The 24663-nt window shown below is 42.4% G+C and overlaps 1 long non-coding RNA gene across 20 annotated transcripts in view; it reads right to left on the bottom strand.

The window, feature by feature from the left end:
- The window catches only part of LOC120617283 (uncharacterized), a 52172-nt gene that overhangs the window by 15146 nt on the left and 12363 nt on the right, over window positions 1–24663 (bottom strand). For 10 of the 20 annotated variants that reach the window (XR_005656862.1, XR_005656854.1, XR_005656868.1 and 7 more), the window contains 4 exons: window positions 24349–24560; window positions 6014–6278; window positions 3117–3170; window positions 2314–2460 (listed from right to left, as the gene is read on the bottom strand). This is a non-coding gene — a long non-coding RNA (uncharacterized LOC120617283). Of the gene's footprint in view, window positions 1–2313; window positions 2461–3116; window positions 3171–6013; window positions 6279–19829; window positions 22595–24029; window positions 24109–24192; window positions 24216–24348; window positions 24561–24663 lie in introns of those variants that run through there. The other 10 variants (XR_005656858.1, XR_005656856.1, XR_005656867.1 and 7 more) reach the window with 8 other exon arrangements.

Here is a 24663-nt window from a genome sequence, read left to right on the forward strand (position 1 = left end):
ATTTTTTCTCCCACTCCTCACCCACAGCCACTTCCTCTAAGATGCTTCAACTGTAAGAATTTCATGGCCCTGATGACAAATATGAAACCCAGAGTGGGTGATGGGTGATCTTTTAAGAAAGGCCTACCTGGAGAACAGACTCTGCTGGCAGGGCTGGGACTAGGGTGAGGCAGGTGAGGCAGGTGAGGCGCCTAGAATGCCAAATTCTGGACGGCACGCACCCTTGGCATCCAGTGAGACCTCCTCCAGGCCCCCTCTGCTCACCCGCGTACCAGCTGGTTCCAGACATCCTACTCTCACCCACAGGTACGATGAATTGTGGCTGCAGCGTCTGCCACAGAGAATCGCTCGTCAGACAGGAGAAATGGACCTGGGGAGGCTCACTGATGCGGCATGGAGCAGAGGGGGAAGCAAGGAGAACACGAAACAGTGCCAGACTCTGCGGACATTGCGACGTCAAGAAATTCATAAGGCTTTCCTTTTCCCTTTCTTTCTTTTCTCTTTCCTTTTTCTTCTTTAACTTTTTCTTTCTGTCTTTCTTTCTAGTATTGTAAACATCGGTACAAATAAACATTTTTACACAGAAATAAAAGAAAGAAAGACAAGAAAATCATAAGGCGGCTCTGGCTGTGAGCCTAACCCAGGAAGGAGTGTCACATTGAGGCAAAGGTTCCCTAGTGTAATCAACTGAAACACAGAGAGAGATTTTATATGGATTAAAGGTACAATCCACCAAGAAGATACAGTACAATTAAACCTTTACTCCATGGAAAAATACAGCATCAAAATTTATAAATAAATTATTGAAGATATAGGAGAACTTCTGAAAACCACAGCTCTCAGAGACTGACAGGTGGGGTATACAGAAAATAAGAATGTAGAATATTTGAAAACACAATTAGCAAGGCTGATTTAACCAGCCTTGATCTAACCAGACTTACGATGTTTTTCCTAAGGAGAAAATACGCTTTCGTTTTAAACGTGCATGGACTGTTTACAAAAATTAACAGCGTTTGATTACGAAGGCAATCCCAATATATTACCCCAGGTGGAAATCATCTAGGCTCCGTTCTTTAGCTATATATAAAACAAACAAATGAGAAATGAACAATAAATAAATGGATAGCTCTCTCTTCCTTACCTGCAACTGCTCCCAAACAACAAAAAAATTGCTCTAAGCATTTTTTTTTTTTAATTAACCAAAACTCCAAGGACAACCCATTTTTTTTTTTTAAATTCTCTTTTCAAAATAACTCCTTGGTTAGGAAACAATAAAAATGTAAAATTATGGACTATTCAGTTATAAAAGACAATGAAAGCAATATATATACAACTAACTACTAGACACAGCCAAAACAGAACTTAGAGGATAATTTATAGCCTACAAATATTTATTAAAAATCAAGAGAGATTATAAAAATAAACAAACTAGGCATTTAGCCACAAGATCCAAGCAAAAGTCACTCATATAAAGTGAGACTAAGTAAAAGGAAGAATGAAGATGAAAGGAAAATCAAACGAGTGAAAAAAAGAACATAACAATTAAACCAAAATCTTTTTTTATGCAAAATAAAATAAAACTCTAGCAAGTCTGAAAAGAAATAAAGTGGAGAAATCAAAGTAAACCATATTAGTTTAAGAAAGTGACATAATTACAGATATGGGGAAGATTTTTAAATGAAAATATTATGTAGAACTTTACAATGATAAATTGAAAATCTAAGTGAAATGGATCATTTTAAGAAAATACAAACAATTCAGAAAATAATCAAATATTTACTCCCTTCTCTTCTCCAAAAACAAAACAAAGTACACATTCATCCATTCGACAAATATTTAGCAGCTATTATTCTGAGATATCACATAAAGATGTTCATTCCCTTCCCCAGATTAATCTTAAATTCAGTGTATTCCCAAGAGAAATCTCCAAGGAATTTTAAAATGGAATTTGCAAACTGAGTCAAAGACTCATCCGAAAAAGCAAACATGTAAGAGGTTAAAATTTCTTTTGTAAAAAAAGAGATTTGACTTTACAAAGTCTAAATATACTATACTATATCAAAACATCCTATAAAAATTTCTACAGTCACGGTTCTGCAGAGGGCCTCCTTCCCCACACTAAGAAACAACAATAACACAACAACAGAGCCTGTTCAGAGTCATAAACTGTTGAGACTGGAAGGTGGGGACTAGACAGGGCAGTAGAGGATGGAGAATAATTTTTACTTTTCATCTTTGTAATAGTTTTCTATTGCTGCTGTAATAAATTACCACAAACTTGGCAGTATAAACAACACAAATTTATTTTCTCACAGTTTTGGAGGTCAGAAGTCCAAACTGGGTCTCACTGGGCAAAAACCAAGGTGTCAGCAGAGCTTCGTTCTTTCCTGGGAGCACAAGAGGAGAATCTGTTTCCTGCCTCGTCCAGCGTCCCGTGGTGGTGGCGATCCTTGGCTCACGCTGCAAAGCCAGCAGACAGCTTTGCTCAGAGGACTCTGTCTCACGTGCCATCACTCTGAGACTCTGCTGCCTGCCTCTTGCACATTTAAAAACTCTGCGATTACACTGGGCCCATCTGGATAATCCAGGATAATCTCTCACAATTTTAAAGTTAGCTGATTAGTGACTTTAATTCCATCTGTAACCTGCATTTCCCTTTGCCAGGTAATGGGGCACATTCACAGGTTCTGGAAATTAGGATGTGGGCATCTCCCCTTACCACAACTTTATACCTTTCTAAACTATTTGTACTTGTTAACGTAAATATGTATTGCTTTTATAATGTAAGATTAAGAGTCTTTAATAGATATTTTCAAAATTTTCAAGATTTATACTTACATTTATGTTAAAATTATAAAAAGTGTTATGTTCAAGTTTAGACAAATGGAATATTCTGAAGAACTGGCAATCCAGTATAGATGGAATATAGCATTGGACAAAGGTCATATTTTAAACCATGGAGAAATAAAGTAACAATTTATAAAAAAGAACCTGTGGATATTACTGGAAATATAAAGTTTGACCTTTTTTCACACCATACACCCAAATAAATCCCATATGGGTTAAAGATTAAAACTTACAACAAAATTAATAGAAGAAAATGTAGGAAAACATACTTGCAACGTTGGAATGGTGAAAAGCTTCTTTATGCTTCCATCCATAAAGCTAAACTTGATAATAGTAAAATAAAACAATGTAAAAAGACAAGCAACAGAAAAATATTTGATAAAGTATAACAAAGTCAATAGAGATCTTTTATAATTTGATAAGAAGAAAACACTACAAGAAAATGAGCAAAAGACCTGAACACGCCACTTCTCAGAAGAAATGTAATGGCAATAAACATAGGAACACACATTCACACTCAATCAGGAAAGGCAAATTGCAAGAAAAAGGTATCTGTGCAGGCACACTGTGTGGGTTAAGAACTGCGGTACGCCACTCCTCGATGTGGGGCCGAGCTCGGCTGATTACTCACCCGTGGACGTGGGCAAGTTACTTAAACTCTCTGTACCTCAGTGTCCCTGTAGGTAAAGTAGGGATTAGAATACATCTTAACTCTTTATTGCAAAGATGAGATGATTTAATATACGCGGTGCTTTAAATAATACCTGGCATAGAGTAATCACCCAATAAATGTTAGTTCCATCTTTTATTACGACACGTGCACAGAGATGCACACACACATGCTGTACACACACACACTTAGGCACACTCAGAGTTCCTTGTAACATTATTCGTCACAACAAAAAACTGGAAATAACTTGAAATGACATCGGTAGGCAATAAATTAATTTTTTACCTGCAAAATTACCTATTAAAAAGAACGAGGAAGATCTGGGCACCAATATAGAAAGATGTCTTTGATAAATTACGTGGGGAATAAAGTCACAGACATCTACAGAAATATCTAAAGTATGTTCTCTCAATACGGTAACGTAATATATGCACATAAATATATATCTGTATGTGCACGTGTATAACATGCACAGAAAATATTGTGAATGTTTGATATGTCATCGAATTGTTCGCAAAGGTGATCAAAGGGTCGGGAAGTGTGACGGTTGAGAGGGTAAAAGGGAGAGTTTATCAAATAAACATCTAGTTTCCTCTTTTCTTTTAACATAAGCATGTATTGTTCTAAAAATTACTTTAAAAAAATAGAAATCGTGATCTGTTGGAATAAATTCCCAAAAAACTGACATAGAGACAATGGTAAGCAAAAGAAAGTGAAAAAGTCAATTTGTTCTATAACTATATATTTTTTTCAAGAAAGAATGATTGGTAAAGAAATTAGTCTAGTTAACCCTTGAAAAATGGCAGTTTAGCTATAGTTTTTCAAATATTTTGAATGTGGGCTAAAAATGTCAGACATATATCTTTCAAGGACAAAGTTTCTACAATAAATAGCCTCCATTAATTGTTTTCACTGTCCATAACATTTTGTAAGTTTTATATCTCCCAGAAAAATGTGTTCGAAATTCAAATCATTGTACTTCAATACTGCTTAGATGACATAAACAAATTAAAATAAGGCCGACCTAAGCCAGTTGTGTTGATCAACCTGATCCCCTCTGAAAACGAGAAATGAAGTCGAATACCCTTTAATACTATTTATTAGTGGAGTAATATAATACATTTTGACAAGCTGAACAGTTGTAACAGGCGGCTGTGAAAGTCTCTACAGGGCTGTTTAGAATGAAAACAGGAGTGAGAGACAGCTCTATAACTGGGTTTTAAGAACAGCTCAGCCATCAACCGTATCCTAACCAAGTACTTTTATCCAGTTAATTTACGAAGGGAATCCCTTAGGGTCTCCAGCCGTCTACCACCGCAGCTCATTAGAGCCCAATATCCAACTTTTCTCATTGTAACACTGAAAGCATTTATGCTTAAAATGTAATTAAACTTAAAACAAACAAGATCTTTATTCCCTGACAGTCCCGCTATTTTTAAATTGACAAAGGCATGAACTTATATAGGATTATTTAGAAAGCACTATACATTTCAGCCACTTATGGCAAGACATTTGCCCAACTGTTCATCCTGCGTGCAATTAGAAATCTAAATACTTGGGTAACGGCTTTCTATGGGGAATTAAACTTGCAGATCTCTTACGAACGAGTAATGTGGTAAGACTTGCTGTCCAATGAGGTGTCTTATTGAAATATCCCAGGCCGTTTCACTTGTCACAGCTGTCGTTTCAGCCGCTTGCACTCACGGTGTATAGCTTTCATTACGAAAATAGAAATTTGTGTCCTAAGTGCTGTTACATTACTAATGCTAAATATTTAATTCCCTGGGGTTCCAATTATGGTCGAGCACTGGCAACACTGATTCTACTTTTTAATAACAACTGTAAAAGCAATCTGAGCATTTTTCAATTAATTAAATACATAGTGAACGAGTAACCTCTTGTCATTTTGCCCTCCAGGACCTGAGCTAATTGGTGTAGAATAAAATGTTTTGAAAATTAACGGATATTCCGGCCTGCACACTGTTATACCATTACATTACGGTTTGCGAAATGAAGTTTGTCCTCTAAGAGTTACCCTCGATACAGTCTGCAGATGTGAGAAAGTACCTGTGTTTTATGTACTTAACTGCGCCTCTAATTAGAGCAGAGATGAAAGGCGAGCGTAGTTTCTCTAAACACCAGTCAATATCAATAATACTTGGCACTGTTCACAGATAAATGAAACGAATTTCAACAGAGGAAAACTGACCAGGTTTCATTCATTATGTGTATTCGCAACTTAAACATTTTAAAAGTTTGCCGTAAGAATTCCTATCATTAATTCCACTCATGTAAAAAAGTTCAAAAATAAAGTTTTAGGCTTCTTCCAGGATAGAAAGTTACAAATCAAACATCTGGGAAAACCCTTCCTTTTGAAACACTGTTGTAATTTCTCCCTTTACCATAGAACAATGTCATAAATAAGCTCTAAATGGGTTTTTCCCCTTTAAAAGTACGGTGAAGATGAATCATAAAAGCAGATGCTATTTTACTCACATTTAAAAATGAACCTTTTTCTGAAGTGCGATGAAATCTGATTAAAGAGACCATCTCCTTGTAGAAAAACGTCTCTGACAGGTGTTCTTAACAGCTCCGCGTCTTGATTGGTCATAATCTAAAATCCATGCTCGGAAAGTGGATGCCTTTTCGGCAGCTGTCTTCCTAACAGAGATGATCCCCTAAACAGGTTTCACTGAATTAGGAATCTCGGCAAAAGCATTATGGCTCATGGAATAAGACACAGGAAGTGAAATTAATCACTCTGGGAGAGAAGGACAAAAATAATAGGGAAAATTTAATTATCTCCATAGCAATTTTTAGGGTTTAGAGTTTTAATATTTCTAAGATTTTAGTAACATCTTTGAGAAATGAATTTTAATTATAAGATTAACTTGATACTACCAGTCTGTTAATATAAATAGATCTGCCTAAATTTCTGATTTTTTAAAAACCAAACTAAATAATGAAAACATTTTAGAATTTGGGGGTTGGGTTGACTTCTCAGGAAGCAATCTTCAGTCCATTAGCAAATACACACACGCACATAAATAAAAACAAAAGTATAAGTTTGTTTAAGGTTTATTTAAATGTTATTCTATATGGAATGTAACATCTTAACAGACCTTCAAAATCATTGGCTTAACATAGCCTATTAACAAAAATTCTTAAAACAAAAAGCCATAAAACTTATAAAGGACATTAAATCTAGTTAAGCAAATTATTTTTGCCAGACTATTTTTTCCCATCTCAAAGAACAGTTATATTCTAAAACCTAAAAGTAACAACAAAGGAAACTTATGTTTTGGATATGAATGGCACAGATATTGTTTTAAGATATTAAGAAATGGATCATAATTTATACCAAAACATTTAAGTACTCAGTTTTGAAAAATAATTTCATTAGCTGACTACTGATAAAGGGCCAAAACACAACTGAGCAAAAACAATACTTGGTTCTGTAAAAAACTGCTAAATTATACATGCAATAACCGATAATTAATTAACAGAGACCTCGTTTAAAATAGAGTCAGGAGGCTAAAAGAAGGAACTCTCTCAAACATGTCACTCCACTCGACGCACACTACTGAGCCCAACAGGAAGTACCTGCGTCTCGCACAGGAAGCGATGCAGCTTTTCTACCTCAGCAAGGGGAAGAAAAGATTTCTCCTTGCCCAGTCCCAGCTCAGCCAGTGGGAGGCTGCCGTAACTCAGGCAATGACAAACCACTGTCCTTCAAACTTGCAGTTCCCTCCAGTGGGCTCTTCGTCTACAGCAGCCCCTCCTCCCAAGTCCAAAAAGAGCATCATTCTCCTTGGTTTCACTGGACCTGTGCATGGTTCACCATTAGACCTTATGCCTCGAACTGCAGCTCTTTGTTGTTTCTAAATAAGACCATTTTGCTTGAGAAATATCTGGCTATTTGTTTTAAGGTCAATGTTATGGCTTGGCTCATACAGGATCCAGAGAAGATCCTCAGCTCCGAGGCTGGCAAGCGACCTGGTGCAGTCACCACGGAGCCCACTGAGCTCACGGCTTCCTTACCATCACCGGAGTCTGAGGGTGAGTCCTTCTCCTGGATCCCAGCTCCTGCTCACCCGTGTTTTGAAGCTCCCCAGGTTCTACTCGGGATCTAATTCAGGACTTTGTCCTTTCCTGGTTAAGGCCTTGGTTTGTGCACAAGAACTCAGCTGGTATTTCGGCCTGACTCTGGAAATCGGGCTGCTCCACTGGGACTGTGCCATTCGGCCGTGGGTCCGATTCCTTCTGGAACTAAACTGTTCCTCCTGGAACAGCTTCTGCTGTTCAGCCTTCAGGCTGACTTTTTGACATCCAGCTGCTCCCAGGAAAATTCTGCTGGTACTTGGCCTGCAGGCTGTTTCGGCTTTTGCTCTAATGAAGAAGCTGCTGGAAAATGGGAGCCCAGCTACCTAAACACTTTGAGGGCACCCTTCATGGACCCCGGTTGATTTTGTTTAGAAATTGCTTTTCCCCATGCTCATTTCTGACTAAACGGATCAATTTGACCAAAAGTAATTTAGAATAGCAATAGCCATTATGGGGGACTTTTGAACTCTCCAAACTTACTTTTCTTAAAACTGAACTGGATAACCACAGCTCTGAAATTGTCAAAACTGAATGGAATGCCTATTTCGATTGAGGCTACTTCACACATTACCGGGAGTCTGAAATTGCCTCTTTGCAAAAGAAAATTTTTAAGATTAACTGAGGCAAAAAAAAAAAGACAAAACGGATCCTAAAACCTCATGCTCTTCTCTCCTGGGACCTGTGTCTCAGGCTCTGCCTCCGGGGCCATCCTCCTCCTCCTCTGGACCCTTCTCCACTCCTTGCTCCTCCGAATTTATCAGAACCTTTCCCTGTGAAATTAAGCCTTCTGAGGATCAAAGGGCCAAAGCCCTAATTTCTTAGATTCCCTGGACTAAACCTAAATTGCACATCGCAGGTAAAGATTTTCCCAAAAAACTGAGGATCCCCACATTTTTGCTAAGGAATTCAATACAGTCATTCAAATTTATCAACTTGATTTCTCTGGCTTATATTACTTAGTTTATATGCTTGTTGGTGAAGGCCTGACTAAGCATTGGGTGAAAACTGCCAATTGGGAAAATCTCGAAAAGTCTCTAGGATTCCAGCCAAGAGACCCGCCCGCTGACTTATATGTATCGGGCTTGGGCAACTGCTAAGCAACTCCTTTGGCCCATTCCTAGGGCTTACCCAAAGTCTGCTGATCGGAACAAAATTTGGGATCATTCACAAAAGTCTGATGAACCTGTTCATGACTACTGTAACTGGCTTCAGATTGTTTTCAGAGAAAATTCTGGTCTTCTTTCATATGTTGCTGCCACTCGAGTACCTTCAAACCTATGTTTATGAATGGGCTGAACGAAGATCTTTCTCTTTTAGTTAAAAGGATGGAACAGGAAACCACGTCCCTTCTAGATTTGGTCAATTTGGCAAATCAGCTTGCTTATACCCTAGGTGAGTCACCTGAAGGAAAAAAAAGCTAAAATTCTTAATTTACGACTCTGGCAAATGAAGGTCTCCATACAAAACCCAAACCGCCTAGTTTCTGCTTTTATTTGCAAAGAGCCAGGACACGGGAAAGTGATTCTCACAAACTTAAGCACTTCAAGTGACTCCGGCCTTCCGACACCCTCCTCACGACAGGGCTCCGAGGAGGCGCGGGGCTCTTCCCCGCTCTCCCTCCGAACTGGCTTGGAGAAACCACTGCCCGTGTTGACGCGGGAGCCACACTCGTGATGCTCAACCCCGCGGCTGTGAAGCAGCCCCGGCCTCAGAGGACGAAAGCAGTTCACGAGGTGGGGCTCTCTAAGCAGCCTCGACAAAGCCCTTTCTCTGAAACTAGCCCTATTTGTCTGAGCCCTTTGAGAGACACTCTGTTCTCCGTAGTTCCTCCGCCCCATTCGTTTATCAGGCCGAGACGCCTTAGAAAAATATCACGCTAAAACTGTTTCTCGCAAAAGAGGGAAATACTTCTAGAATTTGAAAGTAGCCATCAAAATAGCCAATCAGTGAATTAAATGACTGCTCCATGTCTGACGGCATTATAAATGAATCTGGGATTCATCCTCTTTATGGGCGAAATCTTCAACTGATATTGGCAGAATCCAGTGTGCCTCCTATTGATTCAAACAGATACCTCGAAACCCCTTCCCACTCAATCAATACCCTATAAGCAAAGAAACCCTTCAAGGTATAAAGCCCAACGATTACAAGACTCAGGGCCTCATTATCCTTTGGACGAGTCCCTATTCCACTCCCATTTTACCTGTGAGAAAACCCAAGGGCCAAGGGGAGAGGTTCATCCAGGACCTCTGAGCAATGAACAACACTGCCATCCTGACACTCTGTTGTTCCTAACGGCCACTAACATCCATCCCAACAGCAAGCAGGTCCTTTAGTGCAACTGACTTGTGTGGTGCATTCTTTAGCATGCAGGTTGGTGAAGGCAGACAAAACCTTGTCTTCACTTGGGGAGGAAAACAATTCACCTGGATGGCAATGCTTCAGGGTTTACCAAGAGCCCCTCTTACTTCTCACAAATTCTGAAGGCTGATCTGGATGACATGAAGTTCCCTAAGGGTCCTACTTTGTTGCAATATGTCCATGCAATATGACTTGCTTCTTTGCTTGTCCCGAGTCCATATGTTAAAGCTTTTTGTCTTTAAGGAACATAAGGTTGCCAAGGAAAAACTGCTGTCTGCCCAAACCCAAGCTCGACATTTGGTGCCTCTAATATCAGAACAGGGCTGCACGTAGATCCAGACAGGCCTCAGGTATTCTAAGTTTCCCCAAACCCTAAAGTAAGCGTCATCTGCAAGGTTTTCACAGGCTAGTTGGATATTGCTGAAATTGGATCCCTTATGGCCAAACCTTATGTTTTACTAAAGAATGAAAACCCCTGACCCAGTTTTATGGGACGAACAGGATGACACAGCCTTTAAAGCCCTAAAGGAGTTTAATGAATCCTCTGCCTTCGGGTATCTCAATTGTCAGATTCCCTTTTTCCTTTCTGTATATAAAAAGGGAATGCCCTTGGGGTACTCACCCAAAAGCATGGGGACCGCCATCGAAGCACAGGGTATTTTAGCCAGCAGCGGGACCTTGTGGCACAGGGACAATCCCCTTGGAGCCAGCACTGCCACTGCCCTTTGGTTAAAGTCACCAAGGAAATCGGTGGGGTCCCCGTGAACCATCTTTGTACCCCATGCAGTAGAGAGAGGCTCTCTGAATTCTCATCACATTCAACATGGTTCAGTCAGCCACCTCCCCTGCCCTGAAATCTTTTCGTTAACTGCTCCTCACGTAACTCTTTCACGTTGTAGTAATTTTAACCCTGCCTCTCTTCTCCCTTCCGTCACTGACAAAGCCCCTCCCAGATCTTAACACTGATGGATCACCTCCTGATTGACCCCTCGTGATGATGTGCAGGAAACTCCTTTGTGTAATGCTGACTTCTCATGGTTCACTGATGGTTCTTACTTAAAAGGTGACAACGGCAAATGTTGTGTTGAATATGCAATATAAACCCCCTTTGATGTAACTAAATTGGCACCTTTGCCTTTGGCTACTGTGAGCCAGAATCACACGCACTCACATAGACGTGCACCCTGGGCAAAGGCAAAACTGCCAACATTTACACTGACAGTATATGTGCTTCTGGAGCAGCTCATGATTCTGGAATGCTGTGGGTGCGATGTGGCTTCCTTAATTCCAATGGAAACAACATGTAAAAGGGCCCGTATATTCGGGAATGATCGGATGCCAGACTTTTACCTGCTGCTCAGCTATTATTAAGATCCCGGAGCATCCTAAATTTGACTGTCTGGAACCGAAGGGAAATCGCCCTGCTGACACATCGCGGAGGAATGCTGCCCTCGAAGGAACCCACAGCAGTCACACCTCTGTCACGGTCCGGAGGGATATTTCCCCAAATGATAACTTAGAACACCTGGCGAGAGAAGCCCAACGATTGGCCTCAGAAAAGGAAGAACAGGATTGGAAATCCAGCAGTCGTCGGTTTGCTAAAAGAAAAAGCTCTGGTTCGGGCCAAACAACAGCCCTACCCCACAGTGCTACCCACGACTCTAACTTCCACCCTAACTACGGCACCTGCGTCAAACCAGTCCACTGACGAAACGAAAGCCCTCACGCATCAGCACCGCTGGGGGGACATTTTAATGGCCTAATGACCACTCGAGGTTTGGCAAATGGATTTCATACAGTTGCCCCCATCTCGTGGGCAAATATGTTTTAGTCCTGGTCTGTATGTTCTCTCACCGGACTGCAGCTTTCTCTCGTAGACAGGCTACGGGCTCTTCTGTGGCTAAAGTCCTTTTGGAGAAGACTCTCCCTGCCTGGCCAGCCGCTGTTGACTCCACAGTGACCAGGAAACCCATTCGACCCATCAGGTACTTGGACAGGTCTGTGCTTCTCGACCAGTTATGACACTTTCACTGCATTTACCACCCTCACTCCTCAGGGTTAGCCAGACACACCAAAGGCGTGATAAAGATTCAACTGACAAAATCTGTAGATACTCTCCAAATACCTTAGCCAAGAGCATTGCCGTTGGTTCTCCTAAACCTCAGCTCCACCCGCTTCAGAATTCAAACTCTCATCCTTGAGACAGTCCCAGGGTGCCCAATGCCCCGGCCCCTACCTCTTTTGATCTGCAGCTGATAAAAGGACATATACTTCAGTCCTGTAAGGCCGAACTGCTTCTACGAAGATTCCCCGTGTTCTGGCAGAGCGACCTCTCCACGGGGCCCTCAGGGCTTGAAGACCTTAAGCAAGCTGGGGATTTTGTCTGTTGGAAAAGACACCTCCAGAAGGGCTCCTCCCAACTGCGCTGGCAAGGCCCTTATCAGGTACTGCCAACCAATGCTGTGCCGCCACTGCAGGCAAGAGTCTCCTGGAGTCACGCGAGACACCTAAAGCAAGCCCTGAGCCTGACTGGCTCGGCACGCCATCTGGTGACCTCAGAGTGAGGATTTCCCCAAATTCCCCAAATTCCCCAAATTGAAGCAGATGACACCTGATGAGACAGCTTTCCCAAGCTGTTCAGACCAGGCCAATGAGAAGGTTTAAAATTCAGTCTCTCTTACGTCGACACCAGTCACTGACTAGATTCTTATCCAAAGTCATAGTTTCTGATTTTACAACCTACAGGCTGTAATACTGATAACACGTTTTGTTCCAAATAATTTCTTCTGAGATAGCAAGGCTGTTTAATTGCTTCATAGTTTATTCCTGCATTGTCTTCTCCAAGCTTTTGTTTAATTATTTCGGTTCTGAGCTCGCCTTTGCAGGATTCCCTATTCCATGCTACAGACTTCAGATTGGCAATGCCTGCGAGCGCTCCCTCCCACCCCTTCTTGTTACTCAGACGGGACCACAGCAGGTGTCCAGTCTGTGCACCTCCCCTCTACCATGGGACATGGCACCCACGAAAGGACCTTCCTGGCATCAAGGGACAAAAGGCCACTGAATCCAGAAAAAACTCTCTCGATCATCCATTTTTTTTTTGGAGAAAGATCTTGATCGGAAGGGGGAAATGTGAAAATTAATAAATAGAAACCTCATTGGCAATGGAGTCGGGAGAACTCTCACATACATGTCACTCAACACGCACTACTGAGCTCAACAGGAAGTACCCTGCATTTCCAAGGAAGGCAATACTACATTCCATATAACACACAGGAAGTGATACCACATTACTACCTCAGCTGGGCGGAGAAAAGATTCCTCTTTCCCCAGTAACAGCTCAGCCAATGGGAGGCTGCCATTACTCGGGCATTACAAATCCCTACACTTCAAACTTTCAGTTCCCGCCAATGGGCTCTTCGTTTATAACAGCCCCTTCCAAGTCCACAAAAGAGCATCGCTCTCCTTTGTTTCACTGGGCCTGTGCGTGGTTCACCATTAGAATGCATGTCCTGAATTGCAATTCTTTGTTTTTCCCAAATAATCCTATTTTGCTGGAGAAATATCTGGCTCTTTGTTTAAGGTCAGCATAACTAAAGCCACTATATTCGGTCTGAGGGTCCCCAAACTATGGTACCCAACTGATCTGTTGATCCTCAGATCCCAACAGGCCACCTCCACCTGCCTCCGGCAGTAACAGGATCGCTGATAGCGGAGGACCACAGACTTCTTCCCTTTGGGATCACATGCCAGTCGAACTCCCCTTCTCTTTCTCTGCAAGATCTGACACTTCATGTTCTCAGAGGAGTTAGCAGCCCCAGTCTGCAAATTGAGAACTAATGTGTCTGCACATCAAGAACTAAGTCTCCCCTATTACATACCAATGACTACTGAGGAGTTAGTGCGGAGACCCACTGGTCTTCGAAGCAAAGGATGTGAGCCCGATCCCGAGAATACTAACAACGGGTGACCTGGGGAAGTCCCTGGATACCTCTGCACCTCTGGTCTCCTGGTTCAGACATGCGGGACAATAAAACTACTGGGTTGTTCTAAAGATCCAATAGGAAAATACAACGAAAACATTGGAGAAGCCAAAGAACCATGGAAATGCAAGCTAGCCAAAGCTCTGGTCTAACATTCACCTGCCAGCATCTTTAACAATGAATTTTTCATTGTGTTATCGTACAAAAAACTTACCATAGAAAAATGTGTGTAACTCATCCATAATAACGTGCATTAAAAAAAGAAAAAAATTAGAATCACAAACATTAAGGACAACATGGTTTGGGCCAGAGATGCTATTTTTAGAATTAAGGTTTTAGCTTTAGTCCCAATAAATTACAAGCCAAAAGAATTTATGTCTAGCGATTTATTTAAAAAAGGAAAAAAGTGCTAGGATAAATTTGCAGGATATTATCACAATATAGGCAGCATTTTATAAACTATGAACTTAAAACGAGGTCTGTTTTCAACCTGGTTTTGTGTGTGTGTGTGTGTGTGTGTGAAGGAATGTTCAACTACTTGCCTCATTTCCCAGACACAAGGCTCAGGCTCCCTATCCCGGGCAGAATGAGCTTCTGCAGAGCTCTGTGAAGTAAGAGCGAGTTGAGGCGAGTCGTCAAGCAGACCTCCCGCAGATCACGCAGTCTGGCTAAGACTCAGAGAGAACAAGGATTTTCAGGGAGACAAGATTTGCTCCCAGGCTGGTACGCAGCTGCCCCTTCCCAGGTCGTTCCTGGGTTGGGGGGAGCCCTTTCTCACGCCTGCCTGCCTGCCAATGTCCTCACCTGGTCTCCAAGGCCACAGACACATAACAGCAGTTGGAAGGGCAGAGGGAGGGCTACAGGTAGTGCAGTGAGGATATGGTTGATAGCAACTGAAGAAACAGAACTGTTTTAGGAAATGCCAATGAGAATTAAAAATCAAAAACTAAACTAAAACAAAACACCCAAGTCCTTTAATGAGAGCTGAACTATACAGTGCAATTCTCACTGGTGACCATGAGTTATGATCAAAGTTCAATGAGACTCTACAGTTTTCCAGGTAAGAGGAAAAGGTATGATCTTTTTTTAGAAGGTTTCTGTCACAAACAGTTAATGCTAATTCTTAAAAACTTGGCTATCTTAAATAGCCCGCTCCCTGAGGATTCCAGATTATCATGGTAGATAGTTTTGTGGTTAATGTACCATAATGTGACATAAATAAATATAGCTTAGCCTACACATCTCCACTGAAAATACATATGTCATAAAGTGACAAAATAGGTCAATAAACCAACCCATAGTAAATAATTCGAGTATAAAAGTATATAACATTAGAATAAACTTAAACTAGTCCTCTTCAAAACTGGCAACAAATTTATTCAAAATGGACCTTCAAAATGAAAACCTAAATGTCCAAAGGTAAATGGTGAGAAAAGAGGTATAAAACTGCTAATTTATACACTTTTGATAAAATCTAAAGAATGTACTACACTCATGAGAAGAGGCTACAGGAAGACAAACCTAGCTTATGCATCTGTGTGATGATTAAGTAATATCCTACACCATTCTTATTTGATTTCATATCATAAAGACATAGCAGGTGCTCAAACTGTTGAACTGTACAATTTACAAGGCATCTGGATGTCATGTAAATAAAGACAGGGGATATCAGGAATATCACTAGCTTTTTGGGGGCATTGGTGTTTGGAAATGTAAGACATGAGGAAAAGGGGCGAGGAAGAGTTTGAGATTTTAAAGGAAAGCCCTTCACGGACAGCTATAAAGCACAAGCTGACTGTTGCATCTGGGGCGAAAGCTGCTGGGTAAGTAACGTCTAGTTCCCGTCAGCTTACAGAGGACATCGTGGCTCATCTGAAGACACTCAAAATAGCACCAGGAGATGACAAGGACAAAGTGAGAAGCCCAGCCTCACAGCTCCCCCGGCATTAGCCTCACTCCTAGGTGGTCCCAGTTAGTCAGAGAGACAAAAGATGTTCTCGTTTGTGGTTTGGAGAAATAGGGTGGCAGAGTGACCTCCACAGAGCCCTTTGGAGCAGAGGAAGGTGACAAAGGCTACGTGTATTATTAGCAAGTCTTCTTCACCTCCTTCCCTGGTGCTGGTTACGTCAGGGTTTTAGTAATCCCATTTAGATTTTAATTTACATGGCTATTTGGTTTGGGCATTTTATAGAGTATATGACCACAGAAGCAGGCCTTTTTGCCTTTAACGTCTACTGGTTTAATTTATGCATTGCCACTCTGTCAACCACTCTGTGTTAATCACCTTTGCCAGTCTGCCCTGGGTGTGACCCCTAGACAGTACACCAGACCATGGACACTGGTATCTCTGGTGAGGGCCTGGGCCCTACCCCTTTAAGAAAAGCTTAACTCTCCACATCCCAAATTCACGCAGCCCACCAAAACACAGGCAGACACCGCTGACAGCACAAATTCACTTTATGGCAAGGTTTTAGTCCTCGAAGTTTCATATAAGAATCTCATCTGTCTATCTCATAAAGACCTGGGTTAGGGATTAATTTTACAAACACTTACACCATGTTCAGTGCGTGCCATGCATCTTTCACTCCAGGTTTCAGGCCTCTGCAACTGATTGGCAAGTAGGGGCAGATTACTCAGTGTTTATGCTATGTTAGAGGGAAAAAATCCAGGGATTTAGAAACTCTAAAGGTAAACTTAGCAAGGCCTCTGAAAGGCTATTTAGAGACAGGGCAGAAGAAGGGGTGCATTCTCTACCTTTTGAACAGTGTTTGGCAAACTGCAGCCTGTGGGCTAAATCCGGCCTGCAGCCTGTTTTCAAAATGTTATTGGAACACTTTTATAAAAGTGTCATTGGAACACAGCCACACCCACTTGTCTAAGGCTGCTTTTGCGTTGCAATGACAAAATAGTTGTAACAGACAACGTCTGGCCCACAAAGCCTAAAATATTCACCATTTGGCTTTGCAGAGAAGTCCACCAAGCTCTGCTTTAGCAGGTCTCTCTGAGAAGCAAGAAAATCCCAGGACTCTGCCTCTGCCCCGTGGGCCCTGACCTCGCTCTCCCCCAACCCTGAGCTGTCCAGATGCCGGTTTCGCTGTTATCTGGTAATTCTTCCCAACTACTGGCCTAAAATGCACCCCGTTTTCCAGTTGTGAGATGCCCAGTGAAGACACAAGTTATCAGAGATGTGACTAAATTCAAGTTCACTTCCCAGCTTCACACTCACTCAACACTGATGAGCACCGAGGCCTGCCCTACCTGTGCACTTGACGTCAAGTACAGGAAAGCCTCAAAGAGGATGTTAAAGGATGTGGGATTTCACCAGAAGGGGTGAGAGGAGGGAGGGCCTTCTAAACAGAAGAGGCAGGAGACGCACAGGGACGGAGGTGGCCGCGCACACTGGGGTGAACCCTCGGAAAGCCAGCTGCTGAGAGCAGGCTGCGTGAGCTGGAGCGGTAGGACATGCAGCTGGGGGAGTCCGCTGTGAGGTGGGGAGGGGCCCTGTGGACAGCGCTGACAGGTTGAGGTGTTAGGCAGGAGGGTGTCTCTAAAGAATTTCCGTGAGGCTATGACATGATCCGATTTCCATTTTGGGAAGATCGTTCTGACGGCTGGGGTGAGGCAGAGGGGGTGGGAGGTGTCTGTGCCCTCCCAGGCACTGCGGTGCCCTCCCCCTCAGGTGTAGTCTGAAGACCCCTCATCACGCTTCCCTACGCACTCCAGGCCGTTTGACCCTTTTTCCCGGGAACTCAGAGCACTGTCTGGACAACTGCACAAATGGTATCGTTCCCACCCCAAATCACCATTTTCTTGACTGCCTCCTAGCATCCTAGATGGATGCTTCTCCATCCATCTGCAGTGAAGGACCAACTGTTGTTTTGTTTCTAAATTCTAATCTTCTATAGACCAATATTTTTATAAAATACAAAGGCGTGTACCTGGATATCATGGCAATGTCAAACTGCTTTACGAGTTTCTAAATGTGTTCTTATTTTTGATACTTATCTTGAAAGGGGCTGATAAAAAAAGTTTGTGGACGTCCAGTTTCTGGTCTGACACGTAAGGAGCGTGTGGAAGTCATCACTCCACGCTAGTGACAAGTAAAAGGCTGAACAAACTGAAAAATCAACAAATCTTCTTAGGTCTGTAAGAGAAATGAGGTCGCAGGGCAAACAAACCGCTGCCCCGCAAACTGGAGAGACAGGTGAATCCAGAGAATCGACTTACCTCATGGGGCCCGGGGCCCAGGGCTGGGGCAGGAGAAACTGAACGTAACTCACAGATTGCTGGAGGCTCAGAGAGTCAGAAACTCGGGGAGGTGCTGTCACAGGGAGTTCCCCACACTTTTGTGAGTTTTCTCTCCCGGAGTTCAACCAGCTTCTCACAGTGATTATCAGAAAAAAATCCTCTCGCGTTTCTGAGGTTCCAGCAGGAGGAGGGGGTAAAGGAATCACTGTGAAGAGTGCCAGAGCATTCTGTTCTTCTTAACGAGATATACTGTCAGGAGAAACTATGTGAACAGAGCCTAATCTGCTGGGGTTTTATTAGAGCCTAACTGACCGGAGAGAAAATACCCACTTCCAGCGGGCTCTAGCCTTGCACGCAGAGGAAGGGAAATATGCAGCTCCAGCCCACTCTAGGCATCCTGTCCCACCTACGGGGGCTGGGTGACTGAGAAGCACTTCTGAAGTTCAGGCAAGAGGCACAGGCCCACTAAGAGACTGAGACCTGATCACAGGGCTACTGACACCTCCCCGCCCACCATGCCCCATCACCACGTTACCAAGGCCTATTTACGACAGTTCCTTTTACACAGTACGCCATGTCTGGATACCAAGAAAAAAATTACTAGGCAAACGAAATAAAACTAAAAGGCAAAAAGCAGTTTGAAAAGACAAAGCTTCGGAACTGGATTCAGATATGGACAGAGATGTTGAAAATCTTAGACCAGGAATTTAAATCAACTTTGATTAATGTGATAAGAACTCTAATGGCTAAAGTAGACAGCATCCAAGAACTAATAGGTAATGTAAGCAGAGAGATGGAAATTCTAAGAATCAAAAAAGAAATGTGAGAGATAAAAAAAGCACCGTAACAAATTAAGAATGCCTTTGATAGGCTTATTAGTAGACTGGACACGGCTGAGGAAAGAATCTCTGAGCTTGAGGATGTCTCAGTAGAAACCTCTACAGCTGAAAAACGACTGAGGAAAACAGAATAGAATATCCAAGAGCTGTGGGATAACTACACACGGTGCACATGTGCATAATGAACATTCCGGAAGTACAAGGAACAGAAAAAACCTTTGGAGCAGTAATTAATGTTAGACAACCAAACCACAGATCCAGTAAACTGAGAACAAGAACAGGACACATGCCAAGGCGGGGAAAAAAAACCCTACACGTAGGCATGTCATATTTAAATTGCAGAAAAGCAAAGATAAAGTCCTGAAAAAAAAAAGAAGAAGAAAAACACTTTACTTAGAGAGGAACAAAGGTAAGAATGACATCTGACTTTTCGGAATCATGCAAACAGGAGAGCGTGGAGTGAAATACTTAGGAGAGAAAAAACTCATCAATCTAGTCTTCTGTTTCCTAAAAAATTATCCTTCAAAAGTGGAGAAGTGAAGACTTTCTTAGAAAAACAAAAATTGAGACTTTGTTGATAGTAGACCTGTCTTGCAAGAAATGTTAAAAGACGTTCTGTAAGAAAAATGATGCGGTCCAGAAACTCAGATTTATATAAAAGATAAACACAGGAAAAGGAGTAAGTGAAGGTAAAATAATTTTTTCTTTTTAATTGCTCTGACAGTTTGTTCAAAAGAAGAGGAACCAATGTGATTATAGTGCCTCATTGTGTGTGTTGTGTGTGTGTGTGTGTGTGCTTGTGTGTGGTGTGTGTATACACACATACAAGCTTATGTATGCTTATGTGATAAATCCATAACCACAGTGGGAGATTCTGACACCTTTCTGAACAACTGACAAGGAGAAAGAAAGAAATAAGTAATTATATATATTGAATTGTGAACAAAGTCTATACGGCTTAGTGATCATGCTCCTTGGTTTTTGCCCAAATGCATTTAAAACTTTTATCCATGCGAAGACCCGTTAATAGCAGCTATATTTATAATTGCCAAAACTTTGAAGCAACCAAGATGGCCTTCATTAGGTGAATGGATAAACTGTGGCACATCCAGACAATGGAACAGTATTCAACCCCAAACAGAAATGAGCTATCGAGCCATGAAAAAGACATGGAGGAATCTTAAATGCATATTCCTGTGAAAGAATCCGATCTGAAAAAGCTAAATGCTATGTGATTCCAATTATGCGACATTTTGGAAAAGGCAAAACTATGGAGACAAAAGATCCGTGGCTGCCAGGGGTTAGTGGGAAGCGGAGGATGAATAGAGCACGGAGGATTTTTAGAGCAGTGAAACTATTCTTTACGGTACTATAACAGTGGGTAAATGTCATCAAACAATTGTCCAAACCCATAGAATGAACAACACTTGGGGTGAACCCTGATGCAAACTATGGACTCTGGGCGATGATGTCGCGGCACTGTAGGTGCAGCAGTTGGAGCAATGTGCCATCTGCTGGGGGATGTTGATATGCGGGAGGCTGTGCATGTGTGGGCGTGGGGACATGGAAAGCTCTGTATGTTCCACTCACTTTTACTGTGGACCTAAAACTGCTCTAAAAATAAAGTCTATTTTAAAAGTCTGTGGTCTTCCACAGTCCATGAACCACACTTACTGTTACACTGTGGACTGTGGCCTTTCTAGGTACAAAGAGCCTGACTCCTCAACCCTATGTCTCCAAGTATCTCTTATAGTGGGAACAGTGTGAGATTTGAGAGGTTTTAAAAGGTGGAACTGACCGAATCTGAGAAAAGCTATGAGAGTAACACTGACCTGATTTGGTAGCTGGGCCAAGAACAAGGCCATGAACCAAGACAAAATGTTGAGGCGGGCAAATAAGAAGCAGGGCTGGGGTAGAGAAGACGAAGCAGGGCGGGGTCAGGAGCTGCCCCAGTACAGAGCTGAAAATCCAAGACCAAGGCTCAGGCAAGGAAGCAACACTGACACGAAAGGCAGGGTCCCAGAGAGCAGGAGGCTTTGGGGGTTCGCCAAGGGAGGTGGCCAGTGAAAGCAAGAGTCAGGGGCCGTAAAGAGCCACCTTCAGGATTTCTAACCCATCGGCTAGACTGTAAACTCTGTCGGGGAGGGATCATGCCCGCGGAACGGTGGCCTCCACCCCACGCGCAGCGCTGTGCAGTACCCAGCATCTGGTAGGTGCTGAGTAAGTACTCGTGGAATGGATGTCTGAGGTAATAAGATGCAGATAACATTACATACTAATTACTCAAGCATATGCTGTAATCCACACTCATCAAGTTTCTAAAAACAAAAATACTCTTCGGTGTTTTTCTTGGAAATGTTTTGCCCCTATCTTTAAATTTCTATGCACAACTGAAACTGAGTACACTTAATTCATTGACACGTTTAGGGGATAACGACAACGAGGAGCACTCGCTCTCCTCACTTTCCCTGCTTCTCAACACCATCTTTTTCAAAACGAACACTGTGCGATCACAGTGAAGAGCTCATCTCTGACGACTTGCTTTTCACAGGACCATCACAACCATATCATGCAATTAAAAAAAAAAAAAAAAAAGAAAACATATTGTTTTGAGAAGTCCAACCTCTGGGAGAATAAAACTTACACCAGTATGAAAGAACAGAGTGTGTTCCCTGCCTGCTACTGGACTGTGAGTTCCAAAGCCCCTGGATGTCCTGCTAGCACCTGAAACCAATGGCTCGGCCGGCTCGCACTGGACCGTCTCGTCTCCCCTCTCGTCCTGCTTCCCCTGTCTCAAATCACCTGATCGCGGAAGTTCTCTGGAAACCGCCGTTGACATGCTTTTCCTTCACCCTCGTATGCAACAGGTCGCCAAGTCCTTTTACTTCTAGCATCTTAGTGTCCATCGAGCCACTGACATCTCTCCTTCCTCTGGCCACTCTCTTAGCTCAGGCAACTATGCTCTCTCACCTGGACTACTGTTGGCAAAAATCACCTCATTAGATTCTCACCATCGAATCGTGCTGGCCTCCGGTGCACCTCCCATGCCATCACCGAAAATCGCCTGAAGCAGCTGAATGTAAAACAAAGGGCGATTCTCTGTCAGGCAGATAAACGCCCTCCACAGCCGGGCCCCTGCTTACTTTCGTCTCTCTTTCCCATCTCTGCTCCTCTCAGACTTCTCCCGGACCCCAGTGCACCATGCTGTGCCTTGCCTTTGGTTTTTGCTCTCCCTGCCTGGAGCCCTCTTCCTTCAGGGCTCGACCCCAACGCCCCTCTCCTCCAGGAAGCCTTCTCGGACCTTGCCCACCCTCTGTCAGGCTTGGTTACGGACAGCTCCCCTGTGGTCCCACAGTACCTGGCCTTCCCCTCACCACGCTGTGCTGAAATGGCCTGTTTATACCCGTCTCTCCACAGTCGATGCTAAGCTCCACGCTCCACAAGGGCAAACCCTGCGTGCTGTCCACCATTTTCTCTCCAGGCCTGAGCCTGGTGCCCACTTTCTTGTTTTCAGGGAATACGTCTCATTCATATTTGATTCCCTGGATTTATCACAATGTTAAAACACAGAAGGTATGCATAAATGATAATGAATTCTACTGGTTCAAATTCGGTTCTGAGATTAACATACTTTAACTTGCTACTTATGCCCATATTCAGTGCCAAAATGTTTATGACACGTACAGATGATAGTAGACATTAATTTCTACCATATATAGAAAAACTATTACCAAGAATATGGTTGCGATACAAAGGTCTGGAAACTGAATTTCTTGAATTGGGTACATGCATCTTGAAGTTGGCAGCATTTGCTTTGGAGTCAAAAGCATCTGATCATCACTTACTAGCAAGTCATTTCATCTTCCTGGGACTTACTTTCTTCATATGAAAAACAAGTCTTCTAAAATAGCTTCAAGAGCCTGAGAGTGGAAGTGGCCTGCTATTTTTATGCATTAAGTTTGAAAGGTATTTTGAATAAGAAAATTCCTGGAAAAAAATTAAGTAGTCTACCAGTGTGTCTTGCAACTGACACTGTAGTATATTCATGCATAAAGTTTAAAGATGACAAGTGGGCTGGGGTAGTTTAGCAATAAGTTGTTCTAAAAACATTTTGTGGAGAAAATATATATAAACAATTACAGACAAAATTATAAAGTGCCTGGTATTTTAAAAGAATACACAGAGAATACAGCAATCACGCCAGAGTCAGGAAGTCTAGTGGTAACCAACCTATGATTTGCAGTATTTGTAAAAATTTTTTTAAACTGTCTAAAATTACACCGTTTCTTTTTCTTTTATTTTTTTTAACTGCTAGATAAACAGTATTACAAGATGATTCCACAACGCTCGGCCATTATACAGACTCAGAACTCTCAAGTCACTGACCTAACGTAGCCCTTTCACAACACACAATCCATTTTGGCGTCCACACGGGCAATGCCGTGTGGTTGGGGATGCTGGAATCAGCATCGCTACGTATAAAATCCTGAGTATCTTAATGCCTTTCATAACCACTCCGATGGAATCTATGATTTATATACATTTAAAGAAACGCTAAGAGACCCTACATCTCTTCCTTTTACCAAGTTCCCAAGTTAAAGGGACCTCGGTCATATTATAGCTTCCTATTTTAACCACCTAAAATTAGATGCATATTTGAAAAGGCGCTTAGCTGTTTTACCGTCTTGAACACTTTTAAAAAGTAATGCACAGAAATACCTGTATTTTCTTAGGTGGCTCAAAATAGCTTCTTAGTAAAGCCATCAGCCCTCTATATAATCTTACAAATGTATTCTTTATGCAACTTTTTATCTATACGTGATCTTGCTATTTTAATTTTGGAGTTCTTCCAAAAGGACTTTAAGTTCTTTCGCTATTTTAAGCCTGAAATAAACTCAAAATTTTAAAGTATTATAGTGTTAAAGATTATGCATTTAACATACCAGCAAAGAATAAAATATCATATTCCTTACTTACCATAAAAGAAGGAAAATAACATTTTGGTTTCCACGCACAAACAGATTGAACATCATAACCCAGAAGATACCTCCAAGCCCTAGTTTTAGGAGAATGAGCATCCACTTGTTTTTTTCATTCAAGCCCACTTATTTAAATTCAAATATTACTCTTTTTTAAAAAGCATGCTTCATTTCTGATGAGTTCCTAAAACACAGGAAGCTATTAAATATACTTTGGGGCAGTGACATACCCCTTTGACACCCCAGCAAATTCTAGCCAGGCCAGGTTCCACCCCACTTCCAACAAACCACAGCCCGGCGCACCGCCCCCCTCCTACCTGATGTTCTTCTCCTCGTCATCATATCTAAGCGCCTTCAGAACTCAGCCTGCCACACTCTGTGAGGCCTGCTCCAGCAGTTTCGGCTCTCCTCGTTCTCCAGGGTTCTGAAGGCTCTCATTTCTAGCAATGCGCACTCACGCTGGTCTCCATCTGCTTCTTTTTGCTTTCCCCCGTCTCCACTGCCCAAGGTAAACGCTATGAGAACCATGCTACGAGAACAAACAGATTGGCTGGATGACTGTTAGGTTCCCAGTGCCTAGAAGTGCTAGATAATGCGGGGCTTCGGTAGCTGCTTAAGGATAAATGACTACT

The sequence above is a fragment of the Pteropus medius genome, unplaced genomic scaffold (assembly GCF_902729225.1).
Source record: "Pteropus medius unplaced genomic scaffold, Ma_sr-lr_union100, whole genome shotgun sequence".
Lineage (NCBI taxonomy): Eukaryota > Metazoa > Chordata > Mammalia > Chiroptera > Pteropodidae > Pteropus > Pteropus medius.